This window comes from Bos taurus, chromosome 27 (assembly GCF_002263795.3).
Source record: "Bos taurus isolate L1 Dominette 01449 registration number 42190680 breed Hereford chromosome 27, ARS-UCD2.0, whole genome shotgun sequence".
Taxonomy (NCBI): domain Eukaryota; kingdom Metazoa; phylum Chordata; class Mammalia; order Artiodactyla; family Bovidae; genus Bos; species Bos taurus.
The window spans coordinates 26,992,015-27,007,897 of record NC_037354.1 but is presented as its reverse complement, the minus strand read 5'-3'; the positions used below and the strand labels follow the sequence as shown (position 1 = coordinate 27,007,897).

Sequence of the window (15,883 nt, the reverse complement as noted above, 5' to 3'; positions counted from 1 at the left end):
TAATAGGTCTAGGATCCAGCCAGAAGGTTTTCATTGCCTGTAAATTTCCAGGTGATACTGACGCTGCTGGTCTCGGGACTGTAATTTGAGAACTGCTGCCTTTAGTTCTCCAAGATTAGAAATATAGGTCATTTCATGCATGTGAATATTAGTTCCTGGTGTTTGCGTAGCCAGTGATCTGTAATTGGAAAGTACATGTACTTGGCTAACAAACTTACTGAATAGTGTTTTTCCCCCAAAGGTGTTGTTAAGATCTTTTTTCTCAACACGAGACTTTGTTTTTTTCAGACTTCTTTAAAAACTGTTTTAAAACTCACCTGCTTAGATAATTGAACTTAATTGACTGAAATAGATTCTTTACCCAAATCTTGCCACACTGATCATTTCTCTACTTTTCATCTCAAGCTTGGTTGAGAGTTTAGCTACACTACTCCATGGTATTTCTCGTTGGCATCCATTTGGTTTGGCCCAGCAGCCTGCAGTGACCTTAAACTGACACTCGCCCGCTCAAGCAAGTGCATACCCTGCATAGTGACACTCAGGAACATGCGGGTTTCTGACAGGACTGCTAGTCGGCTGTGCCCTCTCCCTCCCACTGCCTTGCCCTTCTGTGCCCATGTGGCTTACCAAAACCTGGTCATTTGGTTTCAGTTTATCAGTATAGGCTTAACCCAGGAAGCCCAAAGCACTTCAGTTCAGTTCAGTTCAGTCGCTCAGTCTTGTCCAACTCTCTCTGACCCCATGAACCGCAGCACACCAGGCCTCCCTGTCCATCACCAACTCCCGGAGTCCACCCAAACCTATTCCATTGAGTCGGTGATGCCATCCAGCCATCTCATCCTCTGTCGTCCCCTTCTCCTCCTGTCCTCAGTCTTTGGCAGCATCAGGGTCTTCTCCAATGAGTCAGCTCTCCGCGCTTCACACAGACACTAAGAAAGGCTTGTGCCTCAGGTCTTGTCTCTGCTCTCTGCCTTGACCTCCCCTTGTGGTTCCTTAAGGCTTGTCAAGTACTTCCTCTAGGACTTGTGAAGAATGAACTAACTTCTTTCTTTCATTTCCTCTTGTGATCTGTTGTTGAACCTTGGCTTACCACCCAGCTCCCTGTGCTCCACTTAATGTGTTAATGTGACAAATTCATAACACACTTATTAATTTTCCAGTGTAATTTTATACCCAAACATGTGTTGGTTGTTTATATTCTGGAGTTCATATTTATTTTTCTGTTTTCTGTTCTCTAATACAACTTCCCAAAGAATGGGAAAGTTGACATTTCTTTCATTTGGATTTTTTCCCACAGCTAAACACAATTTTCTAGTATTATAGCATCTCCTGAAATAGATTAAAATGAGGTGAAACTGAGCCTTTTTCCCCCAAATCTTTTATAAGATATTTTTTTCTTGCTAAATTGTTCTAAAGAAAAAATCTCAAAAGAGCTCAGTGAATACAGAATTCTTAAGTTCATTGTTATTGGTTGTTTTTTGTTTGCTTGTTTGTTTTTTGTTTGTATGTATGTAGGCTCTCAGTTCCCCAACCAGGAGTTGAACTCAGGCCCTCAGCAATGAGACCTGAGTCCTCACCTTGGACCTCCGGGGAATCTCAAGAATTAAGTTTAATAGAGACCTTAGTTAGGTGTTTTAGCCATACCCATTCAAATCAAATACATACATTCTCTGCAGATTCAAGTCAGAGTTTCTATACTAGATAGCTTGTAGTAGAGAAAAAAAGTCTTGAAGACACTTCTGTTAATAGTTTTTCTCTTAATAGACTGTCTCCCATGAATTTGTGGAAAGGCTTACCAGATCCCTACCATCTTTGTAAAAACCTGTGGTTGATGTTGCTCTGTAATTTCACTGTCTCCATACCAGTATTTTCTTGTTCCAGGGGTTTGTTTGCCACTCTTTTACCCTTCCAGAAAGCCTGGGACAACTCTGTGCAAAAATCATTATGTTAACATCCTTCCTTAAACAACTTTCATGATCAAATTAAAAGAAAATTGGAAATGTTTACTTCCTCATACATATGTACTTTTTAGACATGCCAGTCATATTAATTTACAAGTTTGCTTCAGCTTCTTACTGTTGTACTGACTTAACAATTATATTTTAACTTACTGTAATTACAGTAGGTAAACATATGCTACTAATCATTAACTCCAAAATGCACATATCCATATAAGTATTACTAAACATTTCATACCATTTTGTATATTCTTATGTGACTGCCAGCTCACACTATAGGATAAACCATCACTATCAGATTGCTCGGAATTTCTATTACCTAGATTATTTAGCATTTCATTTTACGCACCAGACTCTCATCCTTATTGCCTTGATACTTCATGACTACTCAAGGGCTTCCTAGATAGCTGAAATGGTAAGAATCTGCCTGCAGTGTGGGAGACCTGAGTTTGATCCCTGGGTTAAGAAGATCCCCTGGAGCAGGGAATGGCAACCCACTCCACTATTCTTGCCTGGAGAATTCCATGGACAGAGGAGCCTGGCGAACTATAGTCTATGGGGTCACAAAGAGTCGGTTGGACATGACTGAGCGACTAACACTTTAACTTTCCTGATGACGCTTACCCTTGATTATTTGTATTCTCTCCTTTTGTTTGGGCTTCCCTTGTGGTTCAGTTGGTAAAGAATCCGCCCGAAATGCGGGAGACCTGGGTTGAATCCCTGGGTTGGGAAGATCCCCTGGAGAAGGGAATGGCTACCCACTCCAGTATTCTGGCTTGGAGAATTCCAAGGACTGTACAGTCCATAGGGTCACAAAGAGTCAAACACAACTGAGCGACTTTTGCTTTCACCTTTTCTTTATTTGGGTCTCTTGGGCAGTGACACTTAATTAAAGCAATTGGGTGAAACATAGGCAATAAATTCAGTAAAGGGTAAAATTTTCTGTTTATATACTGAGTTTTAAAATGTGTAGTAATGGGGAATTCCCTGGTGGTCCAGTGGTTAGGACTTGGCATTTCCACAGCAATGGACCTGGGTTTGATCCCTGGTTGGGAAACTAAGATCCCACAAACCACATATTGCAGCCAAAAAAAATTAAAGTGTGTGGTCATGATTTTTTCAAAAAGGGATCTATGGTGTCTGTTTTAAATACATTTTTATATTCTTGAATGTTTAATTTGGTGAAAGAAAAAAATGTAGATTTTAAAGTTAGTCAAAAATTTTGCTGGATGTTTTCACCATGGAAAGATACCATATCTTAGAGAGGGCTTCCCTAGTGGCTCAGTTGGTAAAGAATATGCCAGCAGTTCATGAGACCCAGGTTCAATCTCTGGATCAGGAACATCCTTTGGAGAAGAGAATGGCAACCCATTAGAGAATATGTAGCATGGACCCATACTAATGTATGGATTAGTGATGTGTAGCTACTACCATTTCAGTTCAGTTCAGTTGCTCAGTCGTGTCAGACTCTTTGCGACCCCATGAATCACAGCACACCAAGCCCCCCTGTCCATCACCATCTCCCGGAGTTCACTCAAACTCACTTCCATCGAGTCGGTGATGCCATCCAGCCATCTCATCCTCTGTCGTCCCCTTTTCCTCCTGCTCCCGATCCCTCCCAGCATCAGAGTCTTTTCCAGTGAGTCAATTCTTTGCATGAGGTGGCCAAAGGACTGGAGTTTCAGCTTTAGCATCATTCCTTCCAAAGAACACCCAGGGCTGATCTCCTTTAGAATGGACTGGTTGGATCTCCTTGTAGTCCAAGGGACTCTTAAGAGTCTTCTCCAACACCACAGTTCAAAAGCATCAATTCTTCAGCACTCAGCTTTCTTTATGGTCCAACTCTCACATCCATACATGACTACTGGAAAAACCATAGCCTTGACTAGACGGACCTTTGTTGGCAAAGTAATGTCTCTGCTTTTCAATATGCTATCTAATCAGTAGTATTATCCTGAAATCCAAGCATAAGTTGGTATTGCATAGTAAGGGCATAAATAGTATTATCTTGAAATTAGGATTTAAATGCCTCTAGAAAGAAATTTAAGAACTGGTTGAGATAATGTAGTAGTTTAGAATCCAGACATCAAGCCTGGACTTGAAAACCAACTTCACAGTTGGGTAACCTTAGGCAAGTATTTTAACTTTCTGAGTGTTTGTTTTCTCAGCAGGAAAATGGGAATAATACTACAACCAGTGGAAATTGCATGAGATACTGTATCTAAAATACCTACACAGAGCACAGCGTGTATCACAACTGTTCACAGTGACTGTTAACTACAGTTGTGACATAAAACTATCTATGTTATTTAGTGTTTTGTGCTGTTTGTAAAAATCCAAGGGCCAGCTCATCTGTTGTCGCAGTGTCGTTTTCCCTACTAGGTGGCTGGTGGTGAGATGATTCTGAAAAGCAGGTGAGAATGTACTGAAGGGCAGAGAGAGACTTAGTGGGGAAAGACGAACGAGGGAGGAGAAGAGGCTGCAAGGGTCTCAGAGAGAAGACACTGAGACATGCAGAACATCAACCCCTCTTCTCCCCAAACAGGAGTGAAAGGCAAGCAGAAACCAGAAGGAAAAAAGTGAATGAAGAGGACAATGAAGAGGTGAGTCTGGAAGGAGTTTATGACTGTAGTTCTCTACATATTTCTGCCTTTTTTTTTTTTTGTAGATACCCCTTTGTCATTTTTCATGTATGAACTGAGTCTCAATCATAACCATATGATGGTAAATTCCATTAAAGAGTGATAAGTGTTTCAAATAACGGCTTCACTACTGCTATTACTTTTAATACTGTATCTACTTTTTTGAACCCACTTGGGTAATTGGCAATAAAAAAAGATACCTGAAGTTGGAATATGTTAAAGTTTATACGCATTTATCTTTTGCAGTAAATATTTATTGGGTACTTATTTTGTAAGGAACTATGGTTGGTGCTAGAGATAGAAAAATGGGTAAATTGTAGTTCAGTGGAGAAGACTGGCCCATACAAAAATGACTTTAATTAGCAAAGATATACATTTTTTAATAAGTTGGAAAGTGAGGTCAGTATGCAAATATCACTTGGAAGATTTGTGGTATTCAAGGTTTGGAACTGTCTTTTGAATCAGAACATAAGCAGAATAAGAAATTTAGTTCTTTTGCATCCAGATTTTTTCTATTTTTACGTATTTTTAATCAAAAATGGTATTGCCACATTTCATCACCCACATATTAATCCGATGGGGTTTAAGTGATATTTAGTTGATTCTAAAAACAAAACATCTCAGATGATGGAAATTGAACCAACTGTTCACATTTAAAAACTAAAAAAGTGCCATAGTCATAGACGGAAGTACTCGAGGCAAATAAATTTTCTAAGTCACTTGAAAGTTAGAGGAGGGCTCAGGGATGTTTAACTTACAAAGCTATCAAACTTTTATGGCTTTGGCTTGCATACAGTGTACAATTTCTTGCATATATATGGAACTACAGGGAAGATGAAATTAAGTGGTAGAAAGGCACAGTTTATAATACAGCCTTAACCCTTCCTGAAGCACAGAGGAGAACAGTAAAGCTTAGGAACAGATATGTAGTGAGTTGCAGGATTGGGACAAGAAATCCTTGTCTGCTGATCTCTTGTTTCATGCTCAGTTGCTCAGCTGTGTCTGACTCTTTGCTCCCCATGAACTGTAGCCCTCCAGGCTCCTCTGTCCATGGGATTTTCCAGGCAGGAATACTGGACTGGTTAGCCATTCCCTTCTCCAGGGGATCTTCCCAACCCAGGGATCAAACCCGCGTCTCCTGCATTTCCTGCATTGGCAGGCGAATTGTTTACCACTGAGCCATCGGGGAAGCCCTCAGTCTCTTGTATATTATATCATAAATACTGATGAAAAAAAATTATTTTTCAAACCAGTTTCATAAGATGTAGAAGGAAAGTGAACAGTTGGATTAAATCACGAGAATATAAGCTGTCTAGCCAGGTTACCCTCAGCTTTCTGTAACTGGGGCTGGCAATTTAGATTTTTTCCTCATATTTTAACTGGTCAGTGATTAGTTCTGGACTTTTTTTGCGTTGGGAAAAAATTACTTTTTCAATCCTGGTAAAGTCTTCAAAACAAATCTGAGAGCTTCTCTCAGATTTTTACCTGTTAACATTCTATGTTTATTAAGGTCACTCCAAAGTAATAAGATTTTATTCTCTAAATAGTTCAAGATAGTAATGTTTTACTGTACATTTCTAGAAGTTTAAAGATATAGTGTGTTCTAATGTCTGATACTTTATTTTGATAACAGCGTGCTTCCTGGGGGAAGTGGCTGATACGGGCACTGGTTTCAGAAGTACACAATTCTGTTTGTCTAAATCTTTTAAACCTAGTAAAACAAGTGTCAGACAAGCAGAGCTGGGTCAAACAAGCAGAGCTATTCTCTTGGGAGTTTTTGGCTATTTTTTTTTAAATCATCCTTGTTATTTTCTCCAGTGAGTACAGGTAGCTACTGGAATTACTGTGTAGTTGTTTTAAGCTTGTCTAGCTTTAGAATAATGCCCTCTGGGGAAATAGGACTCAACAGATGGCCCCTGTTCTCCAAAAGGATTTGATGATCTCCACATGGTGCCCTTTCTGAAAGATTGAGATTTGGCAGTGACAAAGTAAATATGATGAGTGGAAAGAAATGAGAAGATGGTCCTAATGGCCATTTTTAAGAAAATTAAAAGCAAAATAAAACTATTCTTGAACTTCCTTTGCTATTTTATTTCCAATTTGGGGATAACTTTATATGAAGAGAATGGAGATGTTATAGAAAACATTTTTGACTCCATAACTTCCACCTTCCCAGGTGGTGCTAGTGGTATAGAACCTGCTTGTCAGTGCAGGAGAATTTAGAGACACAGGTTCAGTCCCTGGGTTGGAAAGATCCCCTGGAGGAGGGCACGGCAACCCACTCCAGTATTCTTCCCTGGGGAATCCCATGGACAGAGGAGCCTGGTGGGCTACAGTCCACAGGGTCACAAAGAGTTGGATATGACTGAGCGACTTAGCACACCTTCTGTGTACAAGACTGAGGGGCAGTTTAACAAAACACAACAACTTTATGATGAACATTCTGCATTTAGGCATTTCAGATGTCCTGCTCTCCTCCCAAGCTCTAAGTCACCCATTGCTAAACCTCAGGTTGAAGAAGAACTCAAGAGAGAATTAAAAATAGAACTTTCTAAGTTACTACAGTGAAATTGAGCTTTCTTGAAATACATGTGTTCACAAGGTGTTGACTTTAAACCTTTTTTTGGCCAGTATGCTTCCCTGGTGGCTCAGACGGTAAAGCGTCTGCCTGCAGTGCGGGAGACCCAGGTTCGATTCCTGGATCAGGAAGATCCCCTGGAGAAGGAAATGGCAATCCACTCCAGCACTCTTGCCTGGAAAATCCCATGGACGGAGGAGCCTGGTAGGCTACAGTCCATGGGGTTGCAAAGAGTCGGACATGACTGAGCAACTTCCCTTTCACTTTCATAGTTATTTTTAATATCCAGAGTTTATAATTCAAGGGCCAGAGCCCAGAGCTTTCTCTTAAACTCAAACTATTCACCAAACCAATTATTCCTCTATCCTGACAGCCTAGAAATTAAAACATGCATTTGTAACTTAAGTCTGAAGTTAATCAGTATGTTTATCCTTCTATGTAATGTAAGACTAAAGAACATTCTTAACTCTATCCCTCTGAACTTAATATGTTAGAAAATAAAATACAAAAGTAGACCATGGAAAGGAAATTTCCAGTAACTCAAGGTATAATTAGTGTTTAACTTTTGTTACATTATCTGCCAGTTTTTTTTTCCTTGCTGAATTTACATTGTGACCAATGGTATTTCCATCTAATAGAAACAAGCCAGTCCTGCTTAAAGTGTCCCAGATGGTCTCCTTATGCATTCTTTTTAATGAAGAATTGTGTGACAACCCAGACCTTGAGTTTAAAGTAACACATTTACGTTGAAAAGCTGTTACTGTTACTGTAGTTCTTATAGTGGGCAGGTTGGAATATGGCAAGAAGAGTTCCTTTCCAGGTAAATTGTAGTAAGAAAAGATTTTTTAAACTTTGTTCATGCTTCTTTGTCTAATCCCTGTTTCTTCAAGATTTTGTTACTTAAATAAATGCACTTAGCGGTGGACACTTTTCTTTCACGTCCTAGCTTATAGTTGCTATTCTTTTAGCCTTAATTTTCTTTCATATAAAAAATATTACTATTTTCTATTTAGCATTAAGTGAACTAGACAATTCCAAAAGACAAACATTGCTTATAAAGAATGTCAAGTGTATTCCAAAAACTAAATGATACATATAGCCAAATAGCAAAAGGACCTGGAACATTTATATAACAATAACAATCACCACCACAACAAAAACAAACTTTCCCCCATAATCTCAGGATGTTACCTGGATCTGTGATAACTCCTTGACATATATAAACCAAAATTCATGTTTTTTCATCAAAGTGAATACTCTTCTTCTTTCTGAAAAATGTTATACTTTTCTTCCTAGATACTCTGATTCTTATCAAAGTTGTCACCATATTTAATGGCATAACCTTATATCTTATTTTTTAATTGAAATATAATTGATTTATAGTATTGTGTACAGCAATAGTACATAGGTCTACAGCATAGTGATTGAGTGTTTTTGCAGGTTATATTCCATAATATGTTATTACAAGTTAATGGGTATAATTTCCTGTGCTATACATTTTATCCTTGTTGCTTATCTGTCTTTATATGTCAGTTCAGTTCAGTTGCTCAGTTGTGTTCAACTCTTTGCAACCCCATGGACTGCAGCGTGCCAGGCCTCCCTGTCCATCGCCAACTCCCAGAGTTTACACAAACTCATGTCCATTGAGTTTGTGATGCCATCCAACCATCTCATCCTCTGTCGTCCCTGTCTCTTGCCTTCAATCTTTCCCAGTGTCAGGGTCTTTTCAAATGGGTCAGTTCTTCGCATCAGGTGGCCAAAGGATTGGAGTTTCAGCTTCAGCATCAATCCTTCCAATAAATATTCAGGACTGCTTTCCTTTAGGATGGACTGGTTGGATCTCCTTTCAGTCCAAGAGACTGTCAAGAGTCTTCTCCAACACCACAGTTCAAAAGCATCAATTTTTCGGAGCTCAGCTTTCTTTATAGTCCAACTCTCACATCCATACATGACTACTGGAAAAAACATACCTTTGACTAGATGGGCCTTTGTCATTTAAGTAGTGTCTCTGCTTTTTAATATGCTATCTAGGTTAGTCATAGCTTTTCTTCCAAGGAACAAACGTCTTTAATTTTCAAGGCTGCAGTCACCATCTGCAGTGATTTTGGAGCCCAAGAAAATAGTCTGTCACTGTTTCCACTGTTTCCCCGTCTATTTGCCATGAAGTGATGGGACTGGATACCATGATCTTAGTTTTCTGAATGTTGAGCTTTAAGCCAACTTTTTCACTCTCCTCTTGCACTTTCATCAAGAGGCTCTTTAGTTCTTCTTCACTTTCTGCCATAAGAGTGATGTCACCTGCATATCTGAGGTTATTGATATTTCTCCTGGAAGTGTTGAGTCCAGCTTGTGCTTTGTCCAGCCCAGCGTTTCTCATGATGTACTCTGCATGTAAGTTAAATAAGCAGGGTGACAATATACAGCCTTGATGTACTCCTTTCCCTGCTTGGAACCAGTCTGTTCTTCCGTGTCCAGTTCTAACTGTTGCTTCCTGACCTGCATACAGATTTCTCAAGAGGCACGTCAGGTGGTCTGGTATGCCCATCTCTTTCAGAATTTTCCACAGTTTATTGTGATCCACACAGTCAAAGGCTTTGGCATAGTCACTAAAGCAGAAGTAGATATTTTTTCTGGAACTCTCTTGCTTTTTTGATGATCCAGCAGATGTTGGCAATTTGATCTCTGGTTCCCCTGCCTTTTCTAAATCCAGCTTGAACATCTGGAAGTTCACGGTTCATGTACTGTTGAAGCCTGCCTTGGAGAATGTTGAGCATTACATTGCTAATGTGTGAGATGAGAGCAATTGTGTGGTAGTTTGAGCATTCTTTGGCATTGCCTTTCTTTGGGATTGGAATGAAAGCTCACCTTTTCCAGTCCTGTGGCCACTGCTGAGTTTTTCAAATTTGCTGGCATATTGAGTGCAGCACTTTCACAGCATCATCTTTTAGGATTTGAATACCTAAGCTGGAATTCTGTCACCTCCATGAGCTTTGCTCATAGTGATGCTTCCTATGGCCCACTTGAGTTCGCATTCCAGGATGTCTGGCTCTAGGTTGGTAATCACACCATTGTGATTATCTGGGTCATAAAGATCTTTTTCATATAGTTCTTCTGTGTATTCTTGCCACCTCTTCTTAATATCTTCTGCTTCTGTTAGGTCCATACCGTTTCTGTCCTTTATTGTGCCCAACTTTGCATTAAATGATCCCTTGGTATCTCTAATTTTCTTGAAGAGATCTCTAGTCTTTCCCATTCTGTTGTTTTCCTCTATTTCTTTGCATTGATTGCTGAGGAAGGCTTTCTTAACTCTCCTTGCTATTCTTTGGAACTCTGCATTCAAATGGGTATGTCTTTCCTTTTCTCCTTTGCCTTTCACTTCTCTTCTATTCATAGGTATTTGTACGGCCTCCTCAGATAATCATTTTGCCTTTTTGCATTTCTTTTTCTTGGGGATGGTCTTGATCTCTTCCTCCTGTACAGTATCATGAACCTCTGTCCATAGTTCATCAGACACTCTATCAGATCTAATCCCTTTAACCTATTTGTCACTTCCACTGTATAATGGTAAGGGATTTGATTTAGGTCCTACCTGAATAGTCTAGTGGTTTTCCTTACTTTCTTCTTTTTAAGTCTGAATTTGGCAGTAAGGAGTTCATGGTCTGAGCCACAGTCAGCTCCTGGTCTTGTTTTTACTGACTGTATAGAGCTTCTCCATCTTTGGCTGCAAAGAATATAATCAATATGATTTTGGTATTGGCCATCTGGTGATGTCCATGTGTAGAGTCTTCTCTTGTGGTGTTGGAGGAGGGTGTTTGCTATGACCAGTGCGTTCTCTTGGCAAAGCTCTGTTAGCCTTTACCCTGCTTCATTCTGTAGTCCAAGGCCAAATTTGCCTGTTACTCTAGGTATTTCTTGACTCCCTACTTTTGCATTCCAGTCCCCTAAGATGGTAAGGACATCTTTTTTGTGTGTTAGTTCTAGAAGGTCTTGTAGGTCTTCATAGAACTGTTCAACTTCAGCTTCTTCACCGTTACTGGTTGGGGCATAGACTTGGATTACTGTGATATTGAATGGTTTGCCTTGGAAATGAACAGAGATCATTCTGTTGTTTTTGAGATTGCATCCAAGTACTGCATTTCGGATTCTTCTGTTGCATTTCACACTCGTTTGTTGACTATGATGGCTACTCCATTTCTTCTAAGGGATTCTGACCCACAGTAGTAGATACAGTGGTCATCTGAGTTAAATTCACTCATTCCAGTCCATTTTAGTTCACTGATTCCTAAAATGTCAGTGTTCACTCTTGCCATCTCCTGTTTGACCACTTCCAATTTGCCTTAATTCCTGGACCTAACAGTCCAGGTTCCTATGCAGTACTGCTCTTTACAGCGTTGGACTTGCTTCCATCACCAGTCACATCCACAACTGGGTGTTGTTTTCGCTTTGGCTCTGTCTCTTCATTCTTTCTGGAGCTGTTTCTCCACTGATCTCCGGTAGCATATTGGGCACCTACCTCCAGTAGCATATTGGGAAGTTCATTTTTCAGTGTCCTCTTTTTGCCTTTTTACCCCACACTGTTGATGGGGTTCTCAAGGCCAGAGCACTGGAGTGGTTTGCCGTTCCCTTTTCTGTGTAGTAGTTTGTGAATCCCATAACCCTAATTTCCCCTTCTCCTTTCCCTCCCCCTTTCCCTTTCCCCTTTGGTAACCACAGGTTTGCTTTCTCTATCTGTGAGTCTTGTTTCTGTTTTGTATATACATTCATCTGTATTTTTATCAAAATATGAGCTATAGACATTTCTTAACTTTTGTTTGTAATCAAATTAATGATTATTTACAAAGTCACAGGACTGAAGGTGTATACTGAAAAGCAGTCGTCCCTTGCCCAAGTCTCTTCTGTTGCTAGTTTTACTTCCTAAGGGCTGCCAGCTTCGACTCTCAGAGTTACTCTCCTGGCCCTTCTCCACACTTAGAGATAACATGGGTTTAGTAGTATTTCTTGACTTAATCAGTTACAGAAATTATCTATTGATAATTGGAATCATGCTTTAATCTTTGTAACTTGATTTGACATGTTGTTTCTATGACTGTGGTTCATTCCTTTTCACTCGTGTTGTTATTTCCTTGTATATATACTGCAACATGTTTGTCTGCTGGTTGATGATAAGACATTTTAGTTGTTCAGTGACAGTGCCGCTTTGAACATTCCTCTACTTGCCTCTAGGTAGACATATGCAAGAGCTTCTCTAGGGCAATTGTTCTCAGAGATTTTGGTTAGAATCTGCTAACATAATTAATACCATAGATTCCCTACTGATTTGAAATATCAACATTAACATCTTCAAAGTCATAGGATTTTTTGGACTTTTTCCTGACCATAGTGTCCATTGTTTATTTTTGAGTCAGTGGCACAGTTTCAAGTTGCCTATTATTCATCATCCCCTTTCTTATTAATAGAACCTGGATTTAATTGAGTAGTTGTGTACCAAGCTAATTATAATTGCTATAACTATTAACTAAATTTTAATATTCAGTAGTGCCATTTTTTGGGAGAAGGCAATGGCACCACACTCTAGTACTCTTGTCTGGAAAATCCCATGGACGGAGGAGCCTGGTGGGCTGCAGTCCATGGGGTCGTGAAGAGTCAGACACGACTGAGTGACTTCACTTTCCCTTTTCACTTTCATGCATTGGAGAAGGAAATGGCAACCCACTCCAGTGTTCTCGCCTGGAGAATCCCAGGGACGGGGGAGCCTGGTGGGCTGCCGTCTATGGTGTCGCACAGAGTCGGACACGACTGAAGTGACTTAGCAGCAGCAGTGTCATTTTTCCTCCTCCAATCATTTCTCGGAATTTCCTTGATCATTCTGTTTTTTCTTCCATGTAGCCGTTAGTATTATTTTTGTCACCTTGAAGGTTGAATCCACTTTAAGACTGAATCAACTTTAAAGGCTTAATACGAGAAGATTTTTGTCTATTCAATATAATAAGTATTCCTTCTCAAAAATAAAGTGTGAGGATATTCTCCTTTTAAGCAAAAATTTTATAACCCTCAAGTCTTTTTTTTACAAGTCTTCATATCAGCCCAGGCCATTTTTAAATTTATTTTTAGATATATATTTTTTTGTATCTATAGAGAGGGAATGAAGGGAGTCTTCACTTAGAGTGAAGAAAGTCTTCCAGTTTTTTAGAGGATATACATTTATAAAGATAAGATTTAAAAGATAATAAAGGTAGAAACTGATAAATCTCCCTCCTCCCCATTCCTAAATCTTCTAGTGTTCCGTTCTCTACAGGCAGCTGTTTCTCGTGGATAACTCATGCACTTTAACAAGCACTCTTATAGTTCTGTTTTTATTATGGAAAAATGCAAACATATGCGAAAATAATAGAACTAACAGGTGCCTACCAAGGCTTCTGGATAGTTAATATGCAGGCATCAGTTTCACTGAACGTCAATTTGCCTAGTTGTTGAGTGCATTCAGTCTGATGTCAGACTGCCCGAGTTTGAATTCCAGATTCAACACTTTCTAGCTTTGTGTCCTGGGGAACATAATTTAACTTCCCTGGACTTCTTTTTCTAATTAAAAAAAAAAAAAAAAAAAGGATATCTCATAGGGATATAATGAGGATTAAATGGATCAGTCTGTATCTAAAGCACTAGTAAGTGCTTATGTTATTATTGTCAACACCGTTTAAAACATTAGCAGTGAATAAAATGTAAATTTGAAAAATCCATTGTATACCATGTAGTGATTTAAAAATCATAAAGTACCTTGGAATAAATTCTTTAAAACATGATTGCTGTGGCTAGGACTTCCAAAACTGTGTTGAATAAAAATGGCCAGAGTGGGCATTCTTGTCTTGTTCCTGATCTTAGAGGGAGTGCTTTCAGCTTTTCACTGTTGAGTGTGATGTTCGTGGTCTTGGTGTGGTTCTGTGTTTTAAGTCTTTAGCTGTAGCAGATCTTTTCTAGTAGGTCCCAGTCTTTTTTCATTACTGGTTATTCTGCAGATAGTTGTAATTTTGGTGTGCTTGTGAGAGGAGGTGAGCCCAGGGTCTTTTTACTCTACCATCTTCAGCACTTCTTTCTTAAAGTTAATCAAAAGTGAAAAAGTACCAATGTAAAGGAAAATCTATAATTTTGACTGCATTAAAATTAGATCTTTTTGTTTAAAGAAGTGTAACCACAAGTTTTAAAAACATGGGAGAAATTATTTGCAACAAGTATACTTGGTCAAGAGTTAGTCTCTCTTTTCTTACAAATACATTGAATAGAATAAACAGCTTTACAGAAAAGTGAGAAAAAACTTAAACAGGCATTTCACAAAGGTTTTCATCAGATGACCAATAAATATACCCAGGAGATGACTGATGTCATCAAAAACCAGACTAGTGCAAACTAAGCACCGTGAGATATGTGCATCATATTGGCAAGAATTAAAGTTTGCCAATATGAAGTGTCAGTTAGGGTATTGAGCAACTGGAACGTATATGCTTCTGGTGATAATATGAAAATCCAGTATACTAACAGACTGAGAAGTTCAGTTCAGTCACTCAGTCGTGTCTGACTCTTTGCGACCCCATGGACTGCAGCATGCCAGGCTTCCCTGTCCATCACCAACTCCCAGAGCTTGGTCAGACTCATGTCCATCAAGTCGGTGATACCGTGCAACCATCTCATCCATAGACTACACAAAAATTAAAGTTTTTCTATGGGAGGAAAATGCTGTCAACAAAACTAAAAGACAAAAATGTCGCAACACTGATGACAGACAAAAGTTAATTTCTGTGAATATAGAGTCCTTACAAATCATTAACTAAAAGACCATTTTAGCTGAAAAGCAACAGAAAAAGATTGGAACAAGTGATTCAGAGAATAAACAGGATGACTCAATCTCACTAATAATGAAAGAAATGCTAATTAAAACTACTGAGTATTATTTTTATTATTTACAAAGATTAGTTTGGCAAAATACTAAAAGAAAATTTAAGAGAATATTTTTAAATGTATCTTATACAAGTAAAACTTAAAACAAAATAAAGGTCAGGTTAAAGACAGGTGAGTTGCTAAGAGACTAAGAAAACACCCCTGAGCAGTAGCTGTAAAATCAGGATTATGAAGTCACAAAAGTCAGGGCATTATTTCAAGCCAGGCTTTTATTTCAAGCAGAGACTGGTCACCAGTTTCAAAGGTAGAGGGGCCAAGTAAGCTGTGAATCAGAAACGTACTATGTGAATGAGAGACTGATGTAGAAACCATTGGTGACTGAAGACTGCTGTTTAGGTAGAGTAATGGAGGTAGAAATAGAAGTAAATTGCGGAGGAAGTAGGAAGTGATCTCAGTTCAGTTCAGTTGCTCAGTCGTGTCCGACTCTTTGTGACCCCCATGGTGATCTAGAGAGGGGCAAATCTGACCCTGGCGGGTTTTGTCTGTTTTGCTTTTTTACTTGATCAGCTATGAACCTGTTAAATATGGGGGTAGATACAGAGAAGCAAAGTGGGTGGGAATGAAATTCAGGATACAGTGGAAAGATAATTGAAACAATGGGAATGTAGGAGAAAAAGCCCTAAAATGGAAATTATAAAGTCTAGTTTTTATCATCCTGATTCTTTGATACTTAGTTGTTTCATTTACAACAGGGGTTGGCAAACGTTTTCTGTAAAGGGCTAGATGGTAAATATTTTAGTCTTTGTGTGCCAAGG

General features: G+C 39.1%; 1 protein-coding gene across 5 annotated transcripts in view; it reads left to right on the top strand.

The window, feature by feature from the left end:
• Positions 1–15,883, top strand: part of TEX15 (testis expressed 15, meiosis and synapsis associated) — a 79,621-nt gene that overhangs the window by 9,374 nt on the left and 54,364 nt on the right. For 4 of the 5 annotated variants that reach the window (XM_024986369.2, XM_024986368.2, XM_059882353.1 and 1 more), the window contains one exon: positions 4,504–4,561. The gene's annotated coding sequence lies outside the window, so the exon portion shown is untranslated. Of the gene's footprint in view, positions 1–4,503; positions 4,562–15,247; positions 15,465–15,883 lie in introns of those variants that run through there. The other variant, XM_059882354.1, reaches the window with a different exon arrangement.